The sequence below is a fragment of the Hyperolius riggenbachi genome, chromosome 12, assembly GCF_040937935.1.
Source record: "Hyperolius riggenbachi isolate aHypRig1 chromosome 12, aHypRig1.pri, whole genome shotgun sequence".
In the NCBI taxonomy this organism is placed as follows: Eukaryota; Metazoa; Chordata; class Amphibia; order Anura; family Hyperoliidae; genus Hyperolius; species Hyperolius riggenbachi.
Genome location: NC_090657.1, coordinates 166,795,102 through 166,815,410, shown reverse-complemented (window position 1 = coordinate 166,815,410; position 20,309 = coordinate 166,795,102). Strand labels below are relative to the sequence as shown.

The 20,309-nt window shown below is 45.1% G+C and overlaps 1 long non-coding RNA gene across 1 annotated transcript in view; it reads left to right on the top strand.

The window, feature by feature from the left end:
• Positions 1-20,309, top strand: part of LOC137541802 (uncharacterized) — a 1,009,411-nt gene that overhangs the window by 249,439 nt on the left and 739,663 nt on the right. The window contains exon 3 of the long non-coding RNA XR_011025275.1: positions 17,585-17,730. This is a non-coding gene — a long non-coding RNA (uncharacterized lncRNA). The remainder of the gene's footprint in view (positions 1-17,584; positions 17,731-20,309) is intronic.

Here is a 20,309-nt window from a genome sequence, read left to right as displayed (position 1 = left end):
ATACAGTGCAACACTATTGGCCATCGATCCTTCAACGCTCCTGCCCCACAAAATGGAGATCTTCCTGCATTACCTTTTATTGATAAACTGGGTGGAATTTATTAGAGCTCATTTGTTAAACGCCGGAGCAGCTGGTTACTGGCAGATTCCGTCACAGTGATCAGATCAATGGATACGTGCATGGTTAGTTTTACTCTACAACACTCATGTGTTTGCATATTTTGCAGTGTATTGAGGGATGTGCATTTGCAGTGTTAGTTTGTTGGGAAACTTGATTTCTGCTTTAAGGTAGAACTACACTCAGAATAAAATCTCTCGCATCGGCACTCCCAGGCGGCAGTATACAAATCAGGGTCTCCAATAAGAAGACATTCCTCTGAAAGATAATAGGGGACAGTTCACTAATACATGGAGTTGCATTGTGGGTAATAGCTCTTTTGTTGTCTCGGACACACTTCATTTCCTGCTACATACCAGAAATGATGGAACATCATTCTCCTTCTAACGCTACAGCCAAAAGCTGAAAGCAGAGTTCAGCAAATATTCCGCTTTCTGTGTCTGGATATTGAATTCTGCAATTTACGCAGAGCTCTCACTGAAAGGATATCGTAAGGGGACTTGGAACTGAAATATCAGTTTAGCTTTCTAGTTCCAGGGTGATACGCCGCTTGTGTTCAAACCTATCTCTCGGGGATCCAGTGCCGTGATTTAGTCCTCAACTCCATTTCCCTGGCAGCCATAAGGGACGTGCCTCACTTTCCCCGCTGGATTATTCCATTTTTTGCATTTCCTTTATACTTTATAGCAGCAGTCAGGTCCAATCTTTCGCTATTATCATTACTGCTGAGGAAGGAAGACAAATGGCTGGATGTAATGAGGGTTTTCTAGGACTAGAGAGCTGTGAATCTAGCCTGGATTATCTATGATGTATAACTCTCCCCTGGGTCATAAGAGACCATAGTGACAATTTCTAAAAGGTAAAAAAAATGCATGCGCAGTGGCATTCACCTGCAGTGTGAACAGTTTACAGTCAATCCAGAACGATTTATAAAGATTAAAACAAATTAACTTTATTTAATGCAGTAGCATGCCTGGAATTTCACTGACCTCACTGATGATCTCTGTAATCTGGAAATGGAGAAATCTGAAAATAAAAACAGGGACAGCTCCTTCAGCCATCCTCCTCCACCACCTAGATTCTCTGGTAAATGCCCCGTTAAGTCTGCAAATTGGGGCATACTGTAATGTCGTGCTGGCATCGCTGGTAGTATCTGCGCCTGGGCAGTAGTGCGGGGGAGCATGTGTGGCCGGACTGCGCCTGCTCCGACTGGCCTAGATGGACAGACGTACCGTGCCGCCTAGCAGAGGATCCAAGCAGCAGAGGAGGATGGCGAGGGACCAATTAGTCTGAAGGGGGTCACAAGAAGCCCTAAGTATGTATATATTTTTTTATTTTTGTTGTCTCAGGTATACTTTAAAGAGCACAGAGACAACAGGAGCCCAAATTGTGCAGTATGTAACTAAAACAGCGAAGAGGAAGAGGGAGCATGAAGTGCTAAAAAAGCAACCACCCAATCAGGCAGTTGGAGATTATAAACACATCCCCACTCCGGTGATCCCAGGTTCTCCAGGGGTTCCAGCTCAAAGCTTTAAAGCTTGGGACCAATGCCCCTCCAAATGAGGATACCAAAAACAAAAAAGGGAAAAGAGGTGCACAAGATGAACCAAACTAGGTTACTAATACATAAAAAAGAAAGAATGAGAGGTAGGCTACCTCTGAGGATGGCAACACATTTTGTGCGCCCTTGGCTGCTTCCTCAGACCAATAATCTTGCCAAAAGCAATAATTGAGCCTCATATCCTTGGATGTTTTGTGTGTCTGCTGGTATCATGTGAGTTTAGCAGGTTTATGTAAATGTTTGCTGTGTGCTTCTGATTAGCACCTTAGTTTCAGGTTATTAGGTTGGTTGAGTGAATTTCACACTTTCCCTTTTCAGTTTTTAACTAATCCAAGTGACAGTCGGCATCACATAGACTAGATTCACAACGCAGGCTGGGAAATGAAAAATCTAATGCTAGAAATGAAGAATAAAGGGTTTCTGACCTTTCCAGGTACATTTTGGCCACTTCCTGTTGATTCAGCACTGGAAACATCAGGAGAGCATCCTCCAAGCACTGTCATGTCGTCATGGTTTATGGCGGTCAGTTACATTGCAGAATACTTCTGCATGTCAGCTCGCTGCCTATACAGTTCTATGAGCCTTGCAAGATGGGAGGAGGCACCTCAATTGTGATACAATATGTAGTGCGTGGAGGTAAGTAATAGGAACAGTCCTATCTTGTGATAAAAGGTTAAAATTGTTATTGTTGGACACCAGTAAAAAGACAATGTGTTTCACGTGACCTGCCCGCTTCCTCAGGTCAATACGAGGCAGTGTCTGAGCTGTGTATCTCCGTTTCAGAATGCCAGATGGAATGGAACATTTAGCACTCTGAAATGGCGATACATAGCTCCTCCCATCTTGCAAGGCCCATAATATTGTATGGGCAGTGAGATGACACAAAGAATTATTCTGCAACATAACTGATTCTGCACTGTGAACCTAGACAAAGACAAGACAAATAACATTTATATCGCGCTTTTCTCCTGGCAGACTCAAAGCGCCAGAGCTGCAGCCACAAGGACACGCTCTATAGGCAGTAGCAGTGTTATGGAGACTTGCCTAAGGTCTCCTACTGAATAGGTGCTGGCTTACTGAACAGGCAGAGCCAAGATTTGAACCCTGGTCTCCTGTGTCAGAGGCAGAGCCCTTAACCATTACACCATCCAGCCACCAACCTAGCCATGTTAGAGTAAGTTATGGCACTTTTACTAGTATTTTTACCTGGATGTCCCCCACCAATTTCCTGATAACACACTCGATGGGGAAATGTTGGCATTTAACACTAGTATGAATTTAGCTTTTAGTTTCCCAGTCTTTCTCAGTCTTCTTCTACCTTAAATTGGTTTGCTAAAATAAGGGGAAAATAGAATAAACATGCATTTTAATCAAGATGACCTTGTGAAATGTGTAAAGTACAGTATAGGTATACAATAAACTCCTACTCACATGGTCATACAGCAGCCAAGTCTCACAGTGTAGCTATAATTCACTAATCAAGATCAGATTTCCTGCCAAGTAGTAACGCCAACTCTATAAGTGACTCCTGTAACCCTTCAATAAAGCTAGTGCAAACTCTATAGGCATTTCTCTTTCCACAAGGGATATCTATAGTGGCAGCCTCACAAAAGCTTACTGTGAAAAGTGACAGAGGTTAATTACCTGGCTGGCAGCCACAGCTGAGTGTATTGGGAGTGTAGAGACGGCTAGCAGTGGTCTTATGATGCTGGTAACATGAACAGCGAATAGGTAGCTGTATAAGGCAGGCTTCCAGTGAATAGGTATCAGCAGATCAGAGGCTAGCAGTGTATCTTTGTGCCACTCTGGGATTCTCACTGTGCGTGACAAAAGTTGAGTGTACTAATACCTGCTGTGCTTGTATTCTGTTTCTGAAGTTCTGCGGGGTGTAGCAAATATATTTAAGAACCTTTGGGCAGTAAAACTATTATCAAACAACAGTGGGGGTCTCTAGCTTCAAAGGGGGCACAATCGCTGGTTTGATGGGTTCCATTTGAGCATGGAAGAAGAAAAAATGTACCCAGCATTAACCTATTACAGTATGTAAAGTGTATTCAACAGATAGTACATGCCATACAGCAGGAGGCCTTGTACACTTTTACACCCGGGGGATACAGTTTATTGGCTAGCTTAAAAACAAACAAACAGTAAGCGTTTGACTAATTATCCTTCTGCATACTCTGTTCCTGTTGCCTGACAATGTGAGAACACAGCTTATAAATGTTACGGCCAGAACCAGAAGTCTGGCCACTTCAGATTCTGGGCGGGCACAACTAAAAGTGGCCATCTCACTGCAGCCAATGTGAGAAATGAATTAAGATTTCCGTATTCCTGGCAACAATGTGGCAAATGAAGCCGGCCACGGGTGTAACGATAGGGGATGCAACCCATACTCTCGCGGGGGGAGGGGGGCGCTCAGGGCCGTTTTTGGGGGGCTGGAGGGGTCGCAGCATGAGGGGAGAGCTTGGTGGCACGTCGGTGGGGAGAGGGGACGGTCCCCCCCTCCCTTACCTCGGGCTCTCCCCTCTGCGCTCCCCTCCAGCATTGAATAAAGTGTATGCAGGCGGCGGGGCAGCGGCAGATACATACTTTCCGTGCGTTCCACCGTGGATGTTTCTCCCTTTAGTGTCTGACGTGACTTCCTGTTTATACAGGAAGTCGCATCAGACACTAAAGGGAGAAACATCCGCGGTGGAACGCACGGAAGGTATGTATCTGCAGCTGCCCCGCCGCCTGCATACACTTTATTCAATGCTGGATGGGGGCACAGAGGGGAGAGCCCGAGGTGAGGGAGTCACCAGTTCCCTGTTTTGATTGGTCGAAATTCCAAGCTGCATAAAATTTGCATGACATTTGCATGCAAGCCAGAATTATTTGCATCTCATTGACAATCTCTGGTTCTTGGCAGGTTTGGCACTGTAGTATGTTTGTAAAATGTGTAAAGACAGGCCTCAAAGTGTAACGTTTCATATTTGTTTCCATGGTTGGAAGATGTGAAATCACAGGTGATGTGTACACAGTTTTTGGAGTGTTATTAGTTTGCGAGTGCCATATGGGACTTGTAGGCACAGCTGTGTCTTTGGAGTGACACGTTCCTCTTCTTAGTAGATTGCTCTGTATAGACACAGCATCACAGTTGTTTCGCACAGCAGCAGGCCTCATTTCAACATTTCCCAGTAGCTGCAAGAAAAATAAAGCAACACCTGTACAAGAATAATTGAACAAGATAGATAGTAAATCCTTCTTATCAAAACCGATTATATTTTGGCCTACTTTGCAAAATCAGGTTTCTCACACAGAAAGATAAAGGCAATAGGCTTAATTAAAACTGAGCTTTAAAATTATCTTGTAGTGAGTTAACGCATATGAATCCACAGTCACATACTGAGACAGAAGAGTTTAAAGAGGACCTGTAGTGAAAATAACATAATGAATATGATAGTGTAACGATCGGTGAAGCACAGAGAGGATCTGATTACTGGTGATCTGCAGTATCACTGGGAATACAGATGTATACCAGATTATAAGTGATCTGCAGTATCACCGATAATCCGATATACTCGCTAACCTCTGTTCACCTGAGTAGAGTGTGGTGTTTGGTGTGACAGTAACACTTTGAGGGCTAGGCCTCAGTGCAGCTAGGAGTTCTGCACAGATTCCTTCCGCAGACCTGAGCTCTCCAAGACGGGAGGAGCAGACTGACAGTAGGAAGGAAGTCTGAAAGTGACTCTCAGGAGGAAGGGTCGCTAACAGAGCGAGGAACCGCCTCTAAGCGTAAGGTCGGTTCTCGAGGTCGGACAAGCCAGGTCGTACACTCACGGACAGATACAGTACAGGATCAGAAGACAAAGGCGGAGTCAAGGTACAGGCAGGGTTCGGCAACAGGGTATCAGATATATCGAGGTACAGAATCAGGAGGCTGAGGCGGAGTCTAGGAACGATCCGAGGTTCGGCAACAGAGTATCAGAAATATCGAGGTACAAGATCAGAGTTCAGGAGGGTAGTCAAGGCAGGCAAAGGTCATAACAGATAATACAATCAAACTAGTACTTTAGCTATCAACAGAATCTAGCTAAGTGTAGGATTACAGCTCCAGCTGGTCCCGACACACTTGCGGATCTGACTACGGATCTGGGTGCTCCCACGTATGTAATCGCAACGCCAGACAAAGAGCAAGTGAACAGCCAGCAGTATATATACACAAGGACCTTTCCAGGACCTCCCGAATTGCTGGACCAATGAGAGTGGTGGAAAATGTCAGCTGACCCGCCTGGTCAGCTGACTCACTTCTGGCTGTCATTTAAACTCAGCCTCTGTGCGTGCGCGTGTGTCACTCTGAGCCCTGGTGGACCACCAGTCCCAGCCACACCAGTACTGTCTTGCAATGTATCATGTGAACCGCTTGCGGGGGCCGCCTCTAATGCGGATTCCGCCGTTCTCAATGCGGATTCCGCCGTTCCCGATGCGGATTCCGCCGCTCTCAATGCGGATTCCGCCGCCCTGCCTAAGCGGCATGCGGCGATTTTTCCGCGTTGTGACACCCTGCTGGATGCGGAAACAGCCGCCTCACTATGAGAGACGGCGGCTTTTCCGCGTTTCCTCACAGTACCCCCCCCCCCTCCCGAGGAGTGGACTCCGGACAACTCCCACCAGGTTTCTCGGGATGTAAGGCATGAAATTCCCTCTGCACGCATGCGCGTCCCTGGTACCCATTGCCTCTCCTCAATGCCGTACCCTTTCCAGTGTACGAGATATTGTACCGAGTTTTGTACAGATCGTGAATCTAGAATCTTTTCTACCTCATATTCGGGTTGGGCATCTACCAAGACAGGAGGAGGAGGAGTGGGACCCACCTGGACTGCTGGTTTAAGAAGGGATACGTGGAAGGACCTTACCCCCCGCATGCTAGTGGGAAGATCAACGGTGTAAGTAACATCGTTAATTTTTTTGACAACCGGGAATGGACCCACAAACCTGGGACCAAGCTTATTAGAAGGTTGTCTTAGGGTCAAGTGACGTGTGGACACCCAGACCAAGTCTCCTGGTCGGAACTTCCACTCCAGCGACCGTCTCTTGTCAGCTTGACCCTTCTGACTCAGAAAGGCCTTCTCCAGATTACTTCTTACCGTCCCCCAAAGGTCCTTAAATGACCTTTGCCAGGCCTCCAGAGCTGGGAATGGAGTGGAGGCTATAGGTAATGGGGAAAATTTGGGTGATCTCCCCGTCACCACCTAAAAAGGAGAGAATCCGGAGGACGAGTTTTTTAAATTATTTTGGGCAAATTCTGCGAAGGGCAGGAATCTGACCCAATCGTCCTGTGCCTCTGCCACATAACACCTTAAAAATTGCTCTAAGAGACTGATTAATCCTCTCAGTCTGGCCATTGGTCTGTGGGTGATAGCCAGACGAGAACGACAGCTTTATGCCCATAAGGTGGCAGAAAGCTTTCCAAAATCGTGAGACAAATTGGACTCCCCTGTCTGAAACTATGTCTTTCGGGAATGCCGTGTAAACGGAAGATATGAGTGATAAACAACTCGGCCAATTCCTGAGCCGAGGGGAGTCCTTTCAAAGGCACAAAGTGGGCCATTTTGCTAAAACGGTCGACAATCACCCAAATGACCGCCATACCTTCAGACCTGGGGAACTCACCGACAAAATCCATGGACAGGTGGGTCCACGGCTCATTCGGGGTGGGCAAAGGCTGCAAAGTACCGACAGGTGCCAGCCGGGAGGGTTTACTCTTGGCACATATCACACACTCTTTCACGTATTCCTTGCAATCCGCTGCCAAGGAAGGCCACCAGGCGCATCTGGCTACCAGATCCTGTGTTCTAGATGCCCCAAGATGCCCTGCATTCTTATGCGCATGGAACATCTCAAGAACCTGAAGGCGAAATGGCAGAGGAACGAACAGGACCCCTGCGGGCTTCCCTTCAGGGATGTCCTGCTGAAAGGGAGCCAACGTCTCCCTCCAATCCTCCCAAGTTCCAGTGGCTGCCAGTATTAATCTCTGGGGAATAATGGTCTCTGGAACGGAGGGCTGTGCTGTCTCTGACTCAAAACATCTGGATAAAGCATCCGCCTTAACATTCTTGCTCCCTGGGGTGTACGTAATAATGAAACTAAACCTGGAGAAGAACAACGACCATTGAGCCTGATGAGGGCTCAACCTCTTAGCCCCCTCGATGTACTCTAGGTTTTTGTGATCAGTGTAAACCGTGATGGTATGCTCAGCTCCCTCTAACCAATGTTGCCATTCCTCGAAAGCCAATTTAATGGCCAGAAGCTCCCTGTTGCCAATATCGTAATTCCTCTCTGCAGGGGAGAACCTGCAAGAGAAATAAGCACACGGGTGCATTCTACCCTGCAAGCCTGACCGCTGAGACAGCACAGCCCCCACCCCAACCTCCGAGGCATCCACCTCCACAATGAACGGGAAAGACGTATCCACATGTCTGAGGATGGGTGCTGAACAGAATAGGCCCTTCAGGGTGGTAAAAGCATGCAAAGCCTCAGGAGACCAGTGAGTGGTATCTGCCCCCTTCTTAGTGAGGCAGGTAAGGGGAGCAATGACCGTGGAGTACCCTTTTATAAACCTTCTATAATAGTTGGCGAAGCCAAAAAAGCGCTGAAGGGATTTCAACCCAACCGGCTGTGGCCACTCCAGAACAGCGGAGACCTTGGCAGGATCCATAGACAGGCCCGTGGTGGAAATTATGTACCCCAAGAAAGCGACAGATGTTACTTCAAAGATGCGCTTTTCAAGCTTAGCGTATAACGAGTTCTGCCTTAACTGATTCAACACAAACCTCACATGGTTTCTATGTTCAGCGAGGTTGTTGGAGAAGATAAGAATATCATCAAGATAAACAAGAACAAACCTCCCCAACACCTCCCGGAATACCTCGTTAATGAGTTCCTGGAAAACGGCCGGAGCATTACATAGCCCGAAGGGCATCACCAGGTACTCATAATGCCCGTCTGGTGTATTAAAGGCCGTCTTCCACTCATCGCCCCTTCTTATACGTATCAGATTATACGCGCCCCGCAAATCTAGCTTAGAAAAGATTTTAGCGTCTGTAATCTGTGTGAACAAATCGTCTATCAGTGGCAATGGATAGCGATTCTTTACTGTAATCTTGTTAAGACCGCGATAGTCGATGCAGGGTCGCAGGCCTCCGTCTTTCTTTTTAACAAAAAAGAACCCTGCTCCAGCAGGCGACCGGGACGGGCGAATGAAACCCTTGGCCAAATTTTCACGGATGTACTCCTGCATGGCCAATTTTTCGGGCCCTGACAGATTGTACAAATGGCCCCGGGGGGGTACACAACCTGAACGGAGATCAATGGGTCAATCGAAAGGGTGATGTGGGGGTAATTTATCAGCTGCCTTGGGACAGAACACGTCGGAAAATTCAGAGTACTGGTCTGGTACCCCTTTCACCTGAATTCTGGTTTGCCCCAAGGTCAACTTCCCCAAACACCGCTGAAAACAACGAGGTGACCAAGTGGTTAACTGACCCGTGGCCCAGTCTATTTGCGGTTAATGAAGTTGCAACCATGGCATGCCCAGGATAATAGTGGAGGTAGCCATGTGCAATACAAAAAACGATAATTGTTCCCCATGCAGTACCCCTATGGTGACCCTCACCTCCGGGGTCTGTGACAGAGCATGATTCTGTTGCAGAGGGGAATCGTCTACTGCCGTGACCTGAATGGGGGGTCTCACAGGTGTGAGAGGAATACCCAACTCCTGAGCAAACTTAAAGTTCATAAAATTGGCCGCTGAGCCCGAATCAATGAAAGCCTCAGTGGTCACAGATTTATTCTCCCATGTAATTGTACAGGGGAGAAGCAATTTCTTTTCTTTAAGGGGTGAAAATGGTGTGCCTAGGGTGTCACCCCTCACTACTCCTAGGCAAACTCGTTTCCCGACTTGTTCGGGCAGTTTCGCACCCTATGCCCTGCTTCTGCACAGTATAGGCACAGTTGTTCCGTCATTCTCCGCCTTCGCTCCACCTGGGTCAATTTCGATCGACCAATCTGCATTGGTTCGGGTGGAGGCAAGGCCGGAGGAGATGAGACAGACGGAGATGGCGTTACTAAGGGTGCAGCGGAGGGTGCCGCATAGGATGTCACCCTGACACGGTGACTGCCCCGAATCTGCCTCTGATGGCGTAATCGACGGTCGACTTGAATGGCCGATGTGATGGCCTCGTCAACTGTCCTGGGCTCGGGTAAAGTTAACATTAAATCGGAGACCTCCTTCGACAACCCAGACAAGAAGTAATCCATCAGGGCAAAATTGTCAAATCTGGCGGTAACTGACCACCTGCGAAATTCTGCCGCGTAATCCTCGACTGAGCCCCTGCCTTGTCGCAAAAGTTTGAGCTTCCGCTCAGAGGTTGCCGCAAGGTCAGGGTCGTCGTATATCACGGCCATAGCCTTAAAAAATTCCTCTGCAGAGGTCAGAGCTGTATCAGTGGGAGGCAGATTGTATGCCCAGGTCTGGGAGTCACCAATTAACAATGTTTTAATGAAAATGACCCGTTGGGTCTCAGTCCCCGAGGATCGGGGTCTCAACTCGAAGTATGACAACACTCTACTCTTGAAATTCCGGAAGTCAGACTTGTGGCCGGAAAATTTGTCTGGTATGGGCATCCGTATATCATCACTATGAGGGGATCGCACCGAATCAACTGACGTCTGAAGGGTTTGCACAGAGCCTGTTAGGGCATCAATTAAAGCTTTGTGCTGGCTCAGTGCTTGCTGGATAGTATCCACCGAAGTGGCAAGCACAGTCAGAGGGTCAGTACGTGCGTCCATCTGTTTATTGGTCTGGCGTTCTGTAACGATCGGTGAAGCACAGAGAGGATCTGATTACCGGTGATCTGCAGTATCACTGGGAATACAGATGTATACCAGATTATAAGTGATCTGCAGTATCACCGATAATCCGATATACTCGCTAACCTCTGTTCACCTGAGTAGAGTGTGGTGTTTGGTGTGACAGTAACACTTTGAGGGCTAGGCCTCAGTGCAGCTAGGAGTTCTGCACAGATTCCTTCCGCAGACCTGAGCTCTCCAAGACGGGAGGAGTCAGACTGACAGTAGGAAGGAAGTCTGAAAGTGACTCTCAGGAGGAAGGGTCGCTAACAGAGCGAGGAACCGCCTCTAAGCGTAAGGTCGGTTCTCGAGGTCGGACAAGCCAGGTCGTACACACACGGACAGATACAGTACAGGATCAGAAGACAAAGGCGGAGTCAAGGTACAGGCAGGGTTCGGCAACAGGGTATCAGATATATCGAGGTACAGAATCAGGAGGCTGAGGCGGAGTCTAGGAACGATCCGAGGTTCGGCAACAGAGTATCAGAAATATCGAGGTACAAGATCAGAGTTCAGGAGGGTAGTCAAGGCAGGCAAAGGTCATAACAGATAATACAATCAAACTAGTACTTTAGCTATCAACAGAATCTAGCTAAGTGTAGGATTACAGCTCCAGCTGGGCCCGGCACACTTGCGGATCTGATTACGGATCTGTGTGCTCCCACGTATGTGATCGCAACGCCAGACAAAGAGCAAGTGAACAGCCAGCAGTATATATACACAAGGACCTTTCCAAGACCTCCCTAATTGCTGGACCAATGAGAGTGGTGGAAAATGTCAGCTGACCCGCCTGGTCAGCTGACTCACTTCTGGCTGTCATTTAAACTCAGCCTCTGTGCGCGCGCGTGTCACTCTGAGCCCTGGTGGACCACCAGTCCCAGCCACACCAGTACTGTCTTGCAATGTATCATGTGAACCGCTTGCGGGGGCCGCCTCTAATGCGGATTCCGCCGTTCTCAATGCGGATTCCGCCGTTCCAGATGCGGATTCCGCCGCTCTCAATGCGGATTCCGCCGCCCTGCCTAAGCGGCATGCGGCGTTTTTTCCGCGTTGTGACACCCTGCTGGATGCGGAAACAGCCGCCTCACTATGAGAGACGGCGGCTTTTCCGCGTTTCCTCACAGATAGCTTATATTTTTTAAAATATTATTTCGTAAATTATTAAGTCAGGGTTTGCACATTGTAAAGTCTTTCCTCAGGGATCTACATTCTGAAATTTATCACGGGTGACGACATCTTTAGTCCTAGCAGGTGAAGCTCCGCTTTATTTGAATGGAACGGTGGTTTGTTCCTTTGAAGGACCACTATCGCAAAAAAAAGAAAAAAACACACACACAAAAAAAAAACGGGGAGTTAAAATCTGACAGAACCGACAGGTTTTGGGTACAGTCCATCTCATCATGGGGGATTCTCAGGGTTTTCTTTGTTCTCAACAGCATTTCCTGAACAGCTGTTTAACTGCCAAAATAGTACCGGACAGCCTCCCTACTCACTTGCACAGAAAACCTTAAGAATCCCACATGAGGAGATGGACTGGTCCAAAACCTGTTAGTTCTGTGAGATTTTAACTGCCTATTTTTTTCGCAATAGTGGTCCTTTAAATGACATTCCTTCTCCCGCTGTAAATGACGCACTGGCATGCAGAGGCCTGGGGGAACCAGCCTATTTTATATTACATGTTTTGACTAGACATAAACAACAGCAAAAACCTCCCACTACTTGTAACTAACCTGTTTATTTATGAGTTGCTATTTTTATTCCAGTCCACATGATTACGGTACATCCTTATGATTTTTCATGTGCTCCATTACTCGCTATATGTATGTAAAGTAAAACTAAGCTAATGACATCTCTTCATACCATACAGTTACCCCATAGGGCTGGCAAGGATGATGTATGGGGACATATCGGACAATCCTCCTGGGGTCAGTTATTGTAAAAGAAGGTTATGAACTCCTGTCTTTAATATTGGATGAAGATAAATGAAGCAGACTTTTTGACTTTAAACCCTGTCAGCACCTCTTAGATAAAAATAGCACTTTGCTGTTTTTTTTTTTTTCCCCCATGCAACTTGGAGTTTCTGTTTAAGCTGCCTGATCAGGGTTGTAGAGTGTAAGATGTTAATAGCCATCCTTACATGGTACCCAGAAGAGAGAACCTTTCTGGTACTTCTTGCTGATATTACATGGCAATTTGCAAGAATGGGTTTGCATTCCATCAGCATCTGAAACATAAATTGTTGGCTTAACCAGAAGTTAATTGCAGCGGTGCTGTCAATCTCCCTACTCATTACTGAGCCTCCCCAACCAGTAATGAGGATCCTCAAACGTCTCGTCTTATTCTCCAACAATGGCAGATTGTTATCCTGTGTTTTAGGCCGTCATTACCTCCCCGCTCCGTGCAGCTCCTGCCACAAGTGTGAGATGCGCTAGACAGGAGATTAGTAATGCCTAGGTGTCTGCAAAATTATTTCTCAATCAGGCCGGGCCATCCACACAACTAATCCTCTTTGTTGCCAGCATGAAAGGAGGAAATCACATGACAAGTCTTTGAACGCAGTATCAAGTGGAAGAAGTCTGCATTGTAATTAGACTTCCCTGAACTCAGGAGAAAACAGAACCTACACATCATGAGCCAGAATAACGCTCTAGTGATTGTTTATAATATATTGCGGGTTTAAATGGAATTTATTGCCCTTTTTGAAGAGATTTTAGATATATATGTGAAAGTGATCAGCTGTGAAGTCAGTTTAATATGTGTTTGCAGCAGTAAGGGAACTATCCGTCAAAGATTACTGTATATACCTTTATTTATGTCCTGAGATGTAGAGATGATGCTCTAGCAAATAGCAATCATTCATGAAGAGGCAGAATCTTTTTTTATCAAAGTGGCAGTTTCACACTAAAAAATAAACAGTAGTGAAGTGTTAACCCCTACCTAACTAATTAACCCCTTCTATCACCTATACTTGGCCTTAAAGACATTAGAAGGGAAGAGGCGCCCTGGTTGAATAAAAGCATCTAAAAAAGTTTAAACAAAAAGGATAACGAGGTGTCTTACCTCAATGACAATCTTTGTGGTTAACAAAAGATGTTTATTTAGCACAGACAACGCTTTTCGTGGGTCTGATCCCGCTTCATCAGGCCAATAGTAGTGCCAAATGAAAAAGATCAGTCAGCAAAGGGAGCCTCTGGACATCTGTCCCCTTTTTCCTTCAAGAAAGCAACCAGATTGAGGTATTTTTAGGATCACCCCGAGTGGAGTCGGTTTATGGTTTCCACCTGCTTCCTGTGGTCGGTTGCCCCTTGCAACCCTCCTTTGTGAGTAGCATCTTACTTATTTTTCCACTAACCATTCACTGACATACTACACTATTGGGCTCCCATTTTGTTTCCCGTGCCTTTTCCTCTAGGGTGCCAAGACACCCCCAACAGGTTACATTGGCCTTAAAGAGGAACAGTAACCCAGGACTACAATTCATCCCAATCAGTAGCTGATACGCCCTTTTCTCACGTAAAATCTTTACCCTTTCTCTGATAGATCATCAGGGGGGTCTATATGGCTGATATTGTGGCGAAACCCCTCCCACAGTGTGATGTCATGACCATAGTCATGACAGTTTGTTGTCTGTGAACCTTGTTGCATTGTAGGAAATAACAACTTTTTCCAACTGCCAAGCAAGCAGTTCCTCCCTCTGTGCATAGAACTCTCAGTAACAAACATTCCGTGCAGATCACCTGGCAGCAGTAAAGATGTCACCACCAGTGATACATTTCAGAAAGTAGATCAGAGTGAGGAAAGATTTTACAATGGGCAAACATTGACTAAATAATTTATAGATGAATAGTGTAAAAAATAAGCAATTTTATTTGTTGTGTTATTTTTACTACAGTTCCTCTTTAAGACTTATAGACACCTGTAATGGCTGCCGCACATAGCGATCGCAATGGAAAGTTTGAGGATCTAACGCTTTATAGATGCATTGCTGTGCTGTTGCCTAGCAATGCTTCTGGATAGCACTGGGGTCACCAAACTATGCACCCGAGCAATTGTATGCAATCGCTACAGACTCACAGGCTCGCGATAATGGTATGTTACATGTACAGCTACTATGGAATATAGCATATGTGGTATCATTTTAACCAGGGCAAACCAAATAATATGTTTTGGGGTGTTTTATAACTGTGGCACATGAAAAAATAAAATAAAAAAGTGTATTATCTGCATTTTTGCCTATTTTGTCTTCATTAAATGCCTATAAAATTAAACAATATACAGTGGGATGCGAACGTTTGGGCAACCTTGATAATCGTCATGATTTTCCTGTGTATATTTTTGGTTGTTACGATAAAAAAATGTCAGTTAAATATATCATATAGGAGACACACACCGTGATATTTGAGAAGCGAAATGAAGTTTATTGGATTTACAGAAAGTGTGCAATAATTGTTTAAACAAAATTAGGCAGGTGCATACATTTGGGCACCACAAAAAAGAAATGAAATCAATATTTAGTAGATCCTCCTTTTGCAGAAATTACAGCCTCTAAAAGCTTCCTGTAGGTTCCAATGAGAGTCTGGATTCTCTTTGAATGTATTTTGGACCATTCCTCTTCACAAAACATATCTAGTTCATTCAGGTTTGATTACTTCCAAACATGGCCAGCTCTCTTTAACTCACACTACAGATTTTCAATTATATTCAGGTCTGGGGACTGAGATGGCCATTCCAGAACATTGTACTTGTTCCTCTGCATGAATGCCTTAGTGGTTTTTGTGCAGTGTTTAGGGTCGTTGTCTTGTTGATAGACCCAGCCCCGGCGCAGCTTCAGGTTTGTCATTGATTCCTGGACATTGGTCTCCAGAATCTGCTGATACTGAGTGGAATTCATGCGTCCCTCAACTCTGACAAGATTCCCAGTCCCTGCACTGGCCACACAGTCCCACAACATGATGGAACCACCAACATATTTTACTGTAGGTAGCAGGTTTTTTCTTGGAATGCTGTGTTGTTTTTCCTCCATGCACAACGTCCCTTGTTATGCCCAAATAACTCAATTTTAGTTTCATGAGTCCACAGCCCCTTATTCCTAAATGAAGCTGGCTTGTCCAAATGTGCTTTAGCATACCCCAAGCGGCTCTTTTTGTGCTGTGTGCGGAGAAAAGGCTTCTTCTGCATCACTCTCACATACAGCATCTCCTTGTGTAAAGTGCGCCGGATGGTTGAATGATGTGCAGTGACTCCATCTGCAGCAAGATGATGTTGTAGGTCTTTGGTGCTGGTCTGTGGGTTGACTCTGATTGTTCTCACCATTCGTCACTTCTGTCTATCTGAGATTTTTCTTGGTCTGCCACTTCTAGCCTAACTCAAAAGAAAAAGAGAAAACTTTCAGCTAATAAGCCTTCTTCAGACTCTACTCCTGTGACTGACATGTTAGAACACACAGCTTATATACATCCTCTTTCTCAGTTGCTTTCTCAGTTTCTTTCTCTCTACTTTCGTGGACAACTCGGAGCACCTGTCTTGTTGGGAGCGTGTCGCTGTGTAGCGTCCAGTGCCGAAAATGGCAGCGCTCATATCAGCTCTCAGGCTGCTCCTCCAGTCCCACTCTTTTCTGTTCCTGCTATCAATGTATGCTTTGCTATGTTTGTATTACGTTAACTGTACGTGTATGCTGTAATGCTCTGCACTGCTTTTTATTTTTGCTTTTATTGTTTATACGTATGACCCATGCTTGACTGCATGTGATGCTGCACTCTGCTTAATTGTCCCATGCTGTCCCATGTCTATGTATGTGCCATGCTTAACTGTATGCTATTTCTTGTCTCTTCACCAACGACCCTGTATGTGCCAAAACCAATTCCGGGTACAACCCACCGTTGTACTTGGCGATAATAAATTCTGATTCTGATTCTGATTCTGATTCTGAACTTGAACTGAGTCTGTAAAACTCCATTTCCTCAATATGTTCCTAACTGTGGAAACAGACAGACGAAATCTCTAAGACAGCTTTCTGTATCCTTCCCCTAAACCATGATGGTGAACAATCTTTGTCTTCAGGTCATTTAAGAGTTGTTTTGAGACCCCCATGTTGCTACTCTTCAGAGAAAATTAAAAGAGGAAGGAAACTTACCATTGACCCTCTTAAATACTCTTTTTCATAATTGGATTCACTTGTGTATGTAGGTCAGGGGTCGCTGAGCTTACCAAGCCAATCTGAGTTCCAATAATTAGTTCTAAAGGTTTTGGAATCAATAAAATGGCCCAAATTTATGCACCTGCCTAATTTTATTTAAACAATTATTGCGCACTTTCTGTAAATCCAATAAACTTCATTTTTCTTCTCAAATATCACTGTGTGTGTCTCCTATAGGATATATTTAACTGACATTTTTTATCATAACAACCAACGATTTATACAGGAAAATCATGACAATTAACAAGGTTGCCCAAACATTCGCATCCCACTGTATGTACCACTTTGATGGCATATATTATAAAAAAGTTATTTCTGTATTAATAATGAGACAGCTGAAATGCCAACATTGTCAGGAATCTCAGGCCTGATTCAGATGGGCGCTGGCTCGGTGTTAAACGAGAGCTGCGTCCTTCAAATGAATAGACAGCTGTCGGTACTTTGGCTCACACAAACGTTGTGCTCAATCCTGTTGTTTTCCATTGTCTAGTTTTGTCCTGGGCGCTTTTTTTCAGGACTTCAGGTTTACTTTACCAAAAACCCCAGTTACAGTGTGCCATTATTGCTGTGTGCCTAATCAAATACTTCTGTGTCAAATGAGCATAATTAGCTGTAATTCCATCATAGCATATTCAAAGATGACCTGTGTTCAACCCCCAAGTGATTTCCAGGGACAAATATTCAAATCCTTGAACTGGAAAGTGTTAGGATGAGTTGGACGTGCCATGTGGCCCTGCTTGACTTAGTAAATAATCTTTTTGGAGGGTAAATTGGAATAAAAATACTTCTGTAACTGAAATCTTCCTATGTCTCTTTTTAGCCATTCCAGCAAAAATGTGCACTGGTGTCACCACCTACTGATCAGTAATCAGTCGAGCCAGTCACGCATTGCATTGTGGGAAGCTGCAAGCAACTGAAATGACCTCTTCTTATGGACAAGCAGATATGCTGCATCAGAAACTAAAGGTAAACACAAGCTAAGACTTGTGTGTGTCTATAGGGCCTAAATATGGATAACATGAACATGAAAGTAATGGAGATGCTAAACATTCCGACCTGCATGCAAATACATACCTCCTAACATTTTGAGATCATAAAGAGGGACACTTAGGCCACACCCCTGACCACGCCCCTCACCCTTACTTACGCAAACCATAAAGATTTCAAAGGAAAAATATGTAGCGTTATAATTCAAACCACATTGGTCCTTTATATCCTGGTTCATTGTCCTTCATATTAACATTTGAAAATAAGAAATATATCAGTTTAAAGGCTATAAAGACCAGAAAGACGGACAAAAGAGGGAGAAAGAATGACAAAGGGACTGGGTTCCCAAAGAGGGACTGTCCCTCCAAAAGAAGGACAGTTGGGAGCTATGCACATATAATGAAAATTATATGCAGCTTAGAATTAGGTCAATTAAAGAATCTGTAAGGGACCAAACCCCCTCACACACACCCCCTCCCCCAGGGATAGTTACCTTGGGAGGGGGAAGCCTCTGAATCCTAATTAGACTTCACCCATTTGGCAAGGTATATATTTACCTACCACGATCCAGTGCTGGCGTGGTAGCGGCTTTCTGGTTGGGGTCAGGCAGAAATAGCTGAGCCCATTTGGGTCCACTCTACTGCAAAGGCGACCTCGTACCTGCCCAGTAGAGCGGATCCAATTGGGCTCGCTATTTTTGCCTGAACCTGACCGGAAAGCCAATACTGTGCCTGCGATGGATCCCTGAAAGTAAATATTGCAAGCACTACTGCGCCACAGCCGACGGGGAAGCCAGTGCTGGATCCCGGAGATCTGGGAGGATGAGGGAAGCCTCATTAGAATCCAGAGGCTTCTGACTCCCCAGGTAAGTATCCCCCGGTGGGGGGATGGGGGGGCTCATACAGATTCTCTTTATACACTTCCTGACATCTGGCTCAATACCAAGCCATACAATTTACATTATAAGCATCTCCCTGACCATCTGTATTTATTAGTTGTCTGCAACAAGCATTACTGGTGAGACACCCCTTTACAATTCAATGTCATCGCTTCTCTATTTCTGTGTCCTGATCCAGTCCAGGAGCAATGCAAGGTTAATGGAATCAATGGCAGGATTTTATATGTAACATCTGAATAATACAGTGAAACCACTCGGATTTAGCGCTGGCGAGCGCGTAACTTACAGTAATGGGGTATTTCTGCCATAATTCACCCAGGGTCATAGATCCCAGGAGATTTATGGAAATATCATGAGAGGGGTCATAAATGAAGAATATTTTTACAATCGGAACCGCAGGACAAGGTACAGCGCTGATGAGGTCGAGGAAAGCGACATACAGGCAGGTCTGCTGGATTTAAACCTCATTTAGCTCCAAGCAGCGTGAGGCAGAAAATTAGATACCCACTTAACTAACGCGTGTAACCTTATTACTTCTCAATCAATCCAGACGCTGAAATAACTGCAGCGCTTTCCAGTTGACTTACAATATAAGCAGCAGTGACTCCAAGAATGGCACAGTACGGGTTCTGCATGAGCAGAGATGTATTTAAATGTCAGAGTGTAAATCTATTCTTTATGCATTATCTTATGTATTCTTTCAAAGTTCTATATGGTAATCTGTCCAGACTTTTAAACTATAATTCCCAAGTTTATATGCCTTGCTCATGACTGAAATCCTAGTTAGGGGAGACAAATTAGTACACTAAAAAGACCACTATCATGAAAAATTGTAAGACGTGTATGCAGGCACATAAGATGTACATTTTTTCCATAGTAAAATACACTATGAATTATTTTTTACCTTATATACAATTCAGGTTTCCAAATGCAGGATCCCAAATTCAATCATCAACACTAATTAAGAGTATTTGTCTATAAATGGAAACCCAAATTATATTCGAAAATTTGTAAACCCGAGTTTTAGCGAACACCACACTTCAGCACCTGAGCTAGTGGACGGGGTCACCAGGAGGTCACTCACATGCGGTTCTCCCTGAGCTTCATGTGACTCTGATACCTCCTCCTTATGGCTTGGAAGCATCGAAGTCATGTGACGTGGACCAAAACCCAGTGACCCTGTCCACTTGCTTGGGTGCTTAAGAGTGGTGCTCTGCATAATCCAGGTTTACGAATACAGGATCCTGAATTCAAACACCAACACTACTTATTGACTTAGGTGAGCAATGCTATGGGGGTAAGAGGTGGCCAGATGATAGAATAGTTACAATGCATAAACCATATAGGGAGGAGGACTTTCCTCCAGAGAAGACAGACTCAGTATTATTGGTACAGTACCACTGAGAGAGTGAACCGTATTGTGTTGACACTGGATACACTTAGGAATAGTATATGGAAGTCCCTTGGGTGTATTTACAAAATGGCATCATGGCAGGCAGTCTGACAATTTCTATCATGTAACTAAGGAATTCTGCTACTCAGTTTTGCTGATGTCAAAGTAGATAAAGTGAAGTTGTCAAAACAACAAATGAGAATGCTTCTCTTATCCGACTCTGGGGTACTTTGTGTGCCCCTAAGCCAAGAATTTGTGTATCCCTTC